This window comes from Salvelinus namaycush, chromosome 6 (genome assembly GCF_016432855.1).
Source record: "Salvelinus namaycush isolate Seneca chromosome 6, SaNama_1.0, whole genome shotgun sequence".
Classification (NCBI taxonomy): Eukaryota; Metazoa; Chordata; class Actinopteri; order Salmoniformes; family Salmonidae; genus Salvelinus; species Salvelinus namaycush.
Window position 1 is genome coordinate 91,526 of NC_052312.1, and position 10,048 is coordinate 101,573.

Sequence of the window (10,048 nt, forward strand, 5' to 3'; positions counted from 1 at the left end):
GTAAAAGTGCAATATGTGCCATGTCAGAAAGCTAACGTTTAAGTTCCTTGCTCAGAACATGAGAACATATGAAAGCTGGTGGTTCCTTTTAACATGAGTCTTCAATATTCCCAGGTAAGAAGTTTTAGGTTGTAGTTATTATAAGACTATTTCTCTATACCATTTGTATTTCATAGACCTTTGACTATTGGATATTCTTATAGGCACTTTACATTTAAGTCATTTAGCAGACGCTCTTATCCAGAGCGACTTACAAATTGGAAAGTTCATACATATTCATCCTGGTCCCCCCGTGGGAATTGAACCCTGGTCCCCCCGTGGGAAATGAACCCACAACCCTGGCGTTGCAAGCGCCATGCTCTACCAACTGAGCCACACGGGACTTTAGTATTGCCAGCCTAATCTCGGGAGTTGATAGGCTTGAAGTCATAAACAGCGAAGAGCTGCTGGCAAACGCAGTAAAGTGCGGTTTGAATGAATGCTTACGAGCCTGCTGCTGTTAACCAGCACCACTCAGTCAGACTGCTCTATCAAATCATAGACTTAACTATAATATAATAAACATACAGAAATACCAGCCTTTGGTCATTAATATGGTCAAATCCGGAAACTATCATCTTGAAAACAAAACGTTTATTCTTTCAGTGAAATACGGAACAGTTACGTATTTTATCTAACGGGTGGCATCCGTAAGTTCGCAACGAGCCAGGCGGCCCAAACTGCTGCATTATACCCTGAGTCTGTTGCACAGAACGAAAGAGAAGTGACACAATTTCCCTAGTTAAAAGAAATTCATCTTAGCAGGCAATATTAACTAAATATGCAGGTTTAAAAAAATATATACTTGTGTATTGATTTTAAGAAAGGCATACCAATGAGTTTACCCTGACCAGATGGTCTATAAATACATAACTTTACCAATTAGTTTACCCTGACCAGATGGACTATAAATACATAACGTTACCCTGACCAGATGGACTATAAATACATAACGTTACCCTGACCAGATGGACTATAAATACATGACGTTACCAATTAGTTTACCCTGACCAGATGGACTATAAATACATAACGTTACCAATTAGTTTACCCTGACCAGATGGACTATAAATACATGACGTTACCCTGACCAGATGGACTATAAATACATAATGTTACCCTGACCAGATGGACTATAAATACATGACGTTACCAATTAGTTTACCCTGACCAGATGGACTATAAATACATAACGTTACCCTGACCAGATGGACTATAAATACATAACGTTACCCTGACCAGATGGACTATAAATACATGACGTTACCAATTAGTTTACCCTGACCAGATGGACTATAAATACATAATGTTACCCTGACCAGATGGACTATAAATACATGACGTTACCAATTAGTTTACCCTGACCAGATGGACTATAAATACATAACGTTACCCTGACCAGATGGACTATAAATACATAACGTTACCCTGACCAGATGGACTATAAATACATAATGTTACCCTGACCAGATGGACTATAAATACATAACGTTACCCTGACCAGATGGTCTATAAATACATAACGTTACCCTGACCAGATGGACTATAAATACATAACGTTACCCTGACCAGATGGACTATAAATACATAACGTTACCCTGACCAGATGGACTATAAATACATAACGTTACCCTGACCAGATGGACTATAAATACATAACGTTACCCTGACCAGATGGACTATAAATACATAACGTTACCCTGACCAGATGGACTATAAATACATGACGTTACCAATTAGTTTACCCTGACCAGATGGACTATAAATACATGACGTTACCAATTAGTTTACCCTGACCAGATGGTCTATAAATACATGACGTTACCAATATGTTTACCCTGACCAGATGGACTATAAATACATGACGTTACCAATTAGTTTACCCTGACCAGATGGACTATAAATACATGACGTTACCAATTAGTTTACCCTGACCAGATGGTCTATAAATACATGACGTTACCAATTAGTTTACCCTGACCAGATGGACTATAAATACATAACGTTACCAATTAGTTTACCCTGACCAGATGGACTATAAATACATGACGTTACCAATTAGTTTACCCTGACCAGATGGACTATAAATACATGACGTTACCAATTAGTTTACCCTGACCAGATGGACTATAAATACATGACGTTACCAATTAGTTTACCCTGACCAGATGGACTATAAATACATAACGTTACCCTGACCAGATGGACTATAAATACATGACGTTACCAATTAGTTTACCCTGACCAGATGGATTATAAATACATGACGTTACCAATTAGTTTACCCTGACCAGATGGACTATAAATACATGACGTTACCAATTAGTTTACCCTGACCAGATGGATTATAAATACATGACGTTACCAATTAGTTTACCCTGACCAGATGGACTATAAATACATGACGTTACCAATTAGTTTACCCTGACCAGATGGACTATAAATACATGACGTTACCAATTAGTTTACCCTGACCAGATGGTCTATAAATACATGACGTTACCAATTAGTTTACCCTGACCAGATGGACTATAAATACATAACGTTACCAATTAGTTTACCCTGACCAGATGGACTATAAATACATGACGTTACCAATTAGTTTACCCTGACCAGATGGACTGTAAATACATGACGTTACCAATTAGTTTACCCTGACCAGATGGACTATAAATACATGACGTTACCAATTAGTTTACCCTGACCAGATGGACTATAAATACATAACGTTACCCTGACCAGATGGACTATAAATACATGACGTTACCAATTAGTTTACCCTGACCAGATGGATTATAAATACATGACGTTACCAATTAGTTTACCCTGACCAGATGGACTATAAATACATGACGTTACCAATTAGTTTACCCTGACCAGATGGATTATAAATACATGACGTTACCAATTAGTTTACCCTGACCAGATGGACTATAAATACATGACGTTACCAATTAGTTTACCCTGACCAGATGGACTATAAATACATGACGTTACCAATTAGTTTACCCTGACCAGATGGACTATAAATACATGACGTTACCAATTAGTTTACCCTGACCAGATGGATTATAAATACATGACGTTACCAATTAGTTTACCCTGACCAGATGGACTATAAATACATGACGTTACCAATTAGTTTACCCTGACCAGATGGACTATAAATACATGACGTTACCAATTAGTTTACCCTGACCAGATGGATTATAAATACATGACGTTACCAATTAGTTTACCCTGACCAGATGGACTATAAATACATAACGTTACCCTGACCAGATGGACTATAAATACATGACGTTACCAATTAGTTTACCCTGACCAGATGGATTATAAATACATGACGTTACCAATTAGTTTACCCTGACCAGATGGACTATAAATACATGACGTTACCAATTAGTTTACCCTGACCAGATGGATTATAAATACATGACGTTACCAATTAGTTTACCCTGACCAGATGGACTATAAATACATGACGTTACCAATTAGTTTACCCTGACCAGATGGACTATAAATACATGACGTTACCAATTAGTTTACCCTGACCAGATGGACTATAAATACATGACGTTACCAATTAGTTTACCCTGACCAGATGGATTATAAATACATGACGTTACCAATTAGTTTACCCTGACCAGATGGACTATAAATACATGACGTTACCAATTAGTTTACCCTGACCAGATGGACTATAAATACATGACGTTACCAATTAGTTTACCCTGACCAGATGGACTATAAATACATGACGTTACCAATTAGTTTACCCTGACCAGATGGACTATAAATACATGACGTTACCAATTAGTTTACCCTGACCAGATGGACTATAAATACATGACGTTACCAATTAGTTTACCCTGACCAGATGGACTATAAATACATGACGTTACCAATTAGTTTACCCTGACCAGATGGACTATAAATACATAACGTTACCCTGACCAGATGGACTATAAATACATAACGTTACCCTGACCAGATGGACTATAAATACATAACGTTACCCTGACCAGATGGACTATAAATACATAACGTTACCCTGACCAGATGGATTATAAATACATAACGTTACCCTGACCAGATGGATTATAAATACATAACGTTACCCTGACCAGATGGACTATAAATACATAACGTTACCCTGACCAGATGGATTATAAATACATAACGTTACCCTGACCAGATGGATTATAAATACATAACGTTACCCTGACCAGATGGACTATAAATACATAACGTTACCCTGACCAGATGGACTATAAATACATAACGTTACCCTGACCAGATGGACTATAAATACATAATGTTACCCTGACCAGATGGTCTATAAATACATAACGTTACCCTGACCAGATGGATTATAAATACATAATGTTACCCTGACCAGATGGTCTATAAATACATAACGTTACCCTGACCAGATGGATTATAAATACATAACGTTACCCTGACCAGATGGATTATAAATACATAACGTTACCCTGACCAGATGGACTATAAATACATAATGTTACCCTGACCAGATGGACTATAAATACATAACGTTACCCTGACCAGATGGACTATAAATACATGACGTTACCAATTAGTTTACCCTGACCAGATGGTCTATAAATACATAACGTTACCCTGACCAGATGGACTATAAATACATGACGTTACCAATTAGTTTACCCTGACCAGATGGACTATAAATACATGACGTTACCAATTAGTTTACCCTGACCAGATGGACTATAAATACATGACGTTACCAATTAGTTTACCCTGACCAGATGGTCTATAAATACATGACGTTACCAATTAGTTTACCCTGACCAGATGGACTATAAATACATAACGTTACCAATTAGTTTACCCTGACCAGATGGACTATAAATACATGACGTTACCAATTAGTTTACCCTGACCAGATGGACTATAAATACATGACGTTACCAATTAGTTTACCCTGACCAGATGGACTATAAATACATGACGTTACCAATTAGTTTACCCTGACCAGATGGACTATAAATACATAACGTTACCCTGACCAGATGGACTATAAATACATGACGTTACCAATTAGTTTACCCTGACCAGATGGATTATAAATACATGACGTTACCAATTAGTTTACCCTGACCAGATGGACTATAAATACATGACGTTACCAATTAGTTTACCCTGACCAGATGGATTATAAATACATGACGTTACCAATTAGTTTACCCTGACCAGATGGACTATAAATACATGACGTTACCAATTAGTTTACCCTGACCAGATGGACTATAAATACATGACGTTACCAATTAGTTTACCCTGACCAGATGGACTATAAATACATGACGTTACCAATTAGTTTACCCTGACCAGATGGATTATAAATACATGACGTTACCAATTAGTTTACCCTGACCAGATGGACTATAAATACATGACGTTACCAATTAGTTTACCCTGACCAGATGGACTATAAATACATGACGTTACCAATTAGTTTACCCTGACCAGATGGATTATAAATACATGACGTTACCAATTAGTTTACCCTGACCAGATGGACTATAAATACATAACGTTACCCCTGACCAGATGGACTATAAATACATGACGTTACCAATTAGTTTACCCTGACCAGATGGATTATAAATACATGACGTTACCAATTAGTTTACCCTGACCAGATGGACTATAAATACATGACGTTACCAATTAGTTTACCCTGACCAGATGGATTATAAATACATGACGTTACCAATTAGTTTACCCTGACCAGATGGACTATAAATACATGACGTTACCAATTAGTTTACCCTGACCAGATGGACTATAAATACATGACGTTACCAATTAGTTTACCCTGACCAGATGGACTATAAATACATGACGTTACCAATTAGTTTACCCTGACCAGATGGATTATAAATACATGACGTTACCAATTAGTTTACCCTGACCAGATGGACTATAAATACATGACGTTACCAATTAGTTTACCCTGTACCAGATGGACTATAAATACATGACGTTAACCAATTAGTTTACCCTGACCAGTATCGCCGACCTTATAAATCACATGACGTTACCAATTAGTTTACCCTGCCCAGATTGGACTATAAATACATGACGTTACCAATTAGTTTACCCTGACCAGCTGGACTATAAATACATGACCGTTACCAATTAGTTTACCCTGACCAGATGGACCTATAAACTACATGACTGTTACCAATAGTTTACCCTGACCAGATGGACATTATTAAATACATAACGTTACCCTGACCAGCATGGAATATAAATACATAACGTTACCACTGTACTCAGTATGGACTATAAATACATAACGTTACCCTGACCAGATGGACTATAAATACATAACCGTTACCCTGACCAGATGGATTATAAATACCTAACGTTTACCCACTGACCAGATGGATTATAAATACATAACGTTACCCTGACCAGATGGATCTATAAATACATAAACGTACCTCTTGACCAGTATGGATTTATAAATACATAACGTTACCTCTGACCAGATGGATGATAAATACATATACAGTCTACCCTGACCAGATGGCCTATAAATACATAAACGTTACCCACTTACCAGATGCCGACTATAAATTACATAACGTTACACTGACACAGATGGACTCATAAATACATAATGTTACCCTGACCAGCATCAGGTCTATAAATACATAAGGGGATGGTTTTTTTACTCCTGACCAGGATGGATTATATAAATACATAATGTTACCCTGACCAGATGGGTTCTATAAATTACATAACGTTACCCTTCCTGACCAGATGGATTATAAATACATAACGGTTACCCTGACCAGATGGATTATAAATATCATAACGTTACCCTGACCAGCTGGGACTATAAATACATAATGTTACCACTGACCAGAGATGGTCTATAAATACATAACGGTTACCCTGACCAGATTGAGATTATAAATACATAACGTAATACAGACCCAGCCAACTATATCAACAATACTGCTGCCTAAAGACCCCAACCACTAATATCAACAATACTGCTGACCTAACGACCCCAGCCAACTAATATCAACAATACTGCTGACCTAAAGACCCCAGCCAACTAGTATCAACAATACTGCTGACCTAAAGACCCCAGCCAACTAATATCAATACTTGTATTTACTTTTGGATAAAGTATTTTATCTTCTGTAACTATAAGAAATATTTCCTTAAATTCAGCTCATAGTGTCTCCTGTTACTGTCCTCTCTTCCACTGTTGGCTGTTCCCAACCTGGAACAGTCTGTAGAGCTGTCTGTTGGCTGTTCCCAACCTGGAACAGTCTGTATAGTAGTGCTGTCTGTTGGCTGTTCCCAACCTGGAACACGTCTTGTATAGTAGTGCTGTCTGTTGCTGTTCCCAACCTGGAACAGTCTGTATAGTAGTGCTGTCTGTGGCTGTTCCCAACCTGGAACAGTCTGTATGTAGTTCTGTCTGTTCCAACCTGGAACAGTCTGTATAGTAGAGCTTCTGTTGGCCTATTCCCACCTGGAACAGTCTGTATAGTAGTGCTGTCTGTTGGCTGTTCCAACCTGGAACAGTCTGTATAGTAGTGCTGTCTGTTGGCTGTTCCCAACCTGGAACAGTCTGTATAGTAGTGCTGTCTGTTGGCTGTTCCCAACCTGGAACAGTCTGTATAGTAGTGCTGTCTGTTGGCTGTTCCCAACCTGGAACAGTCTGTATAGTAGTGCTGTCTGTTGGCTGTTCCCAACCTGGAACAGTCTGTATAGTAGTTCTGTCTGTTCCCAACCTGGAACAGTCTGTATAGTAGAGCTGTCTGTTGGCTATTCCCAACCTGGAACAGTCTGTATAGTAGTGCTGTCTGTTGGCTGTTCCCAACCTGGAACAGTCTGTATAGTAGTGCTGTCTGTTGGCTGTTCCCAACTGGACAGTCTGTAGTGCTGTCTGTTGGCTGTTCCCAACCTGGAACAGTCTGTATAGTAGTGCTGTCTGTTGGCTGTTCCCAACCTGGAACAGTCTGTATAGTAGTTCTGTCTGTTCCCAACCTGGAACAGCATGTATAGTAGAGCGTTCTGTTGGCTATTCCCAACCTGGAACAGTCTGTATATCTGTCTGTTGGCTGTTCCCAACCTCCCTGTCTCTCTCTCTCTCTCTCTCTCTCTCTCTCTCTCTTTCTCTCTCTCCATCTCTCTCTCTCTCTCTCATTCCTCCATCTCTCTCTCTTCCCTATCAGATGAAGAGGAAGTTGGACCATGGACCAGACGTCAGGCCGTTCTCTTCAGGCAAGAAACACTGCAAAGGTTCCAACTACCTCAGGTAACACACACACACACACACACACACACACACACACACACACACACACACACACACACACACACACACACCTAGGTAACACACACACACAGACTCAGGTAAAACACTCACTCCATATAATTCCGTCTCTAGTGTGAGTCATATCAACTCCATTTATTCAGGTACTGTGGAAGCAGAAAGTCTGGTATATTGAACATTTATTCAGTTACTGTGGGAAGCAGAAAGTCTGGTATATTGAACATTTATTCAGGTACTGTGGGAAGCAGAAAGTCTGGTATATTGAACATTTATTCAGTTACTGTGGGAAGCAGAAAGTCTGGTATATTGAACATTTATTCAGTTACTGTGGGAAGCAGAAAGTCTGGTATATTGAACAGTTATTCAGTTACTGTGGGAAGCAGAAAGTCTGGTATATTGAACATTTATTCAGGTACTGGGTGCGAAGCAGAAGTTGGTATATTGAACATTTATTCAGTTACTGTGGGAAGCAGAAAGTCTGGTATATTGAACAGTTATTCAGTGTCTGTGGGAAGCAGAAAGTCTGGTATATTGAACATTTATTCAGGTACTGTGGGAAGCAGAGTAACATTGAGCTAAACTCTGGCTAATTACTAATACTTTACCTCCCTCTTTCCTTTCAAATCTCCTTTTCTCTCTCTCCCTCCCCCTCACCCCCTCTCCCTCGCTCTCTCTCTCTGTCTCCATCCTCTCTCTCTCTCTCTCTCTCTGTCTCTCTCTCTCTGTATCTCTCTCTCTGTAATCTCCTCTCTCTCTCCTTCTCTCTCTCTCATCTCTCTTGTCTCTCTCTGTCTCTCGTCTCTCTGTTCTCTCGCCTCCTCTCCCTCTCTCTCTCTCTCTCTCTCCCCCCCTCTCCGTCCGTCTAGTCCCTCCAGTTTCGTCCCATTCCAGACCACGCCCACTACCTTTGGGGACCTGCGAGCAGCCAATGGGCATTCAGCTCAGCGGAGACGTGTGACTTTAGGCCCGCCTCCCTCCGGCCTTCAGGACTGGCTGCACACCTTCCAGGTGAGAGACACACACACCTAGAACACAGTCACGTCTGTCCTACCAGCCCCTCTCTCGTAAACAAACTGGTGGTGCGTCTCCCTGCAATTAACTGCAGCCAGGAAGCACTGGGAGCTGCAAGCGCTTTACAGACATAGAGAAGCATTCTGAGTAGTATTATGGGATGGAGTGATGCGATTAGAGGAGAGGAAAACAAACGGCAGCAAATTACATAATTAAACACCTCTCCTTCCATATTCCCTCCATCCCCTCCTCCCATATTCCCTCCCTCCTCTCCTCTCCTCCCATATTCCGTCCATCCTCTCCTCTCCTCCCATATTCCCTCCATCCCCTCCTCTCCTCTCCTCCCATATTCCCTCCATCCCCTCCTCTCCTCTCCTCCATTCCCTCCTCCCTCCTCCTCTCCTCATAGTTCCACCATCGCTCTTCCTCTCCTATCCGCTCCTCTCCTCCCTCCTTCCCTCCATCCCTCCCTCTCCTCTCCTCCCATCCCTCCATCCTCTCTCCTCTATTCCTCCATACCTCTCCTCTTTCCTCCCCTTTCCCTCCTCCCTCTCCTCTCCATCCATTTCCCTCATCACTCTCCTCTCCCCCATTGTCCCTCCTCTCAACCTCGTCCTCTTTCCCTATCCCTCTCCTCTCCTCATTTCC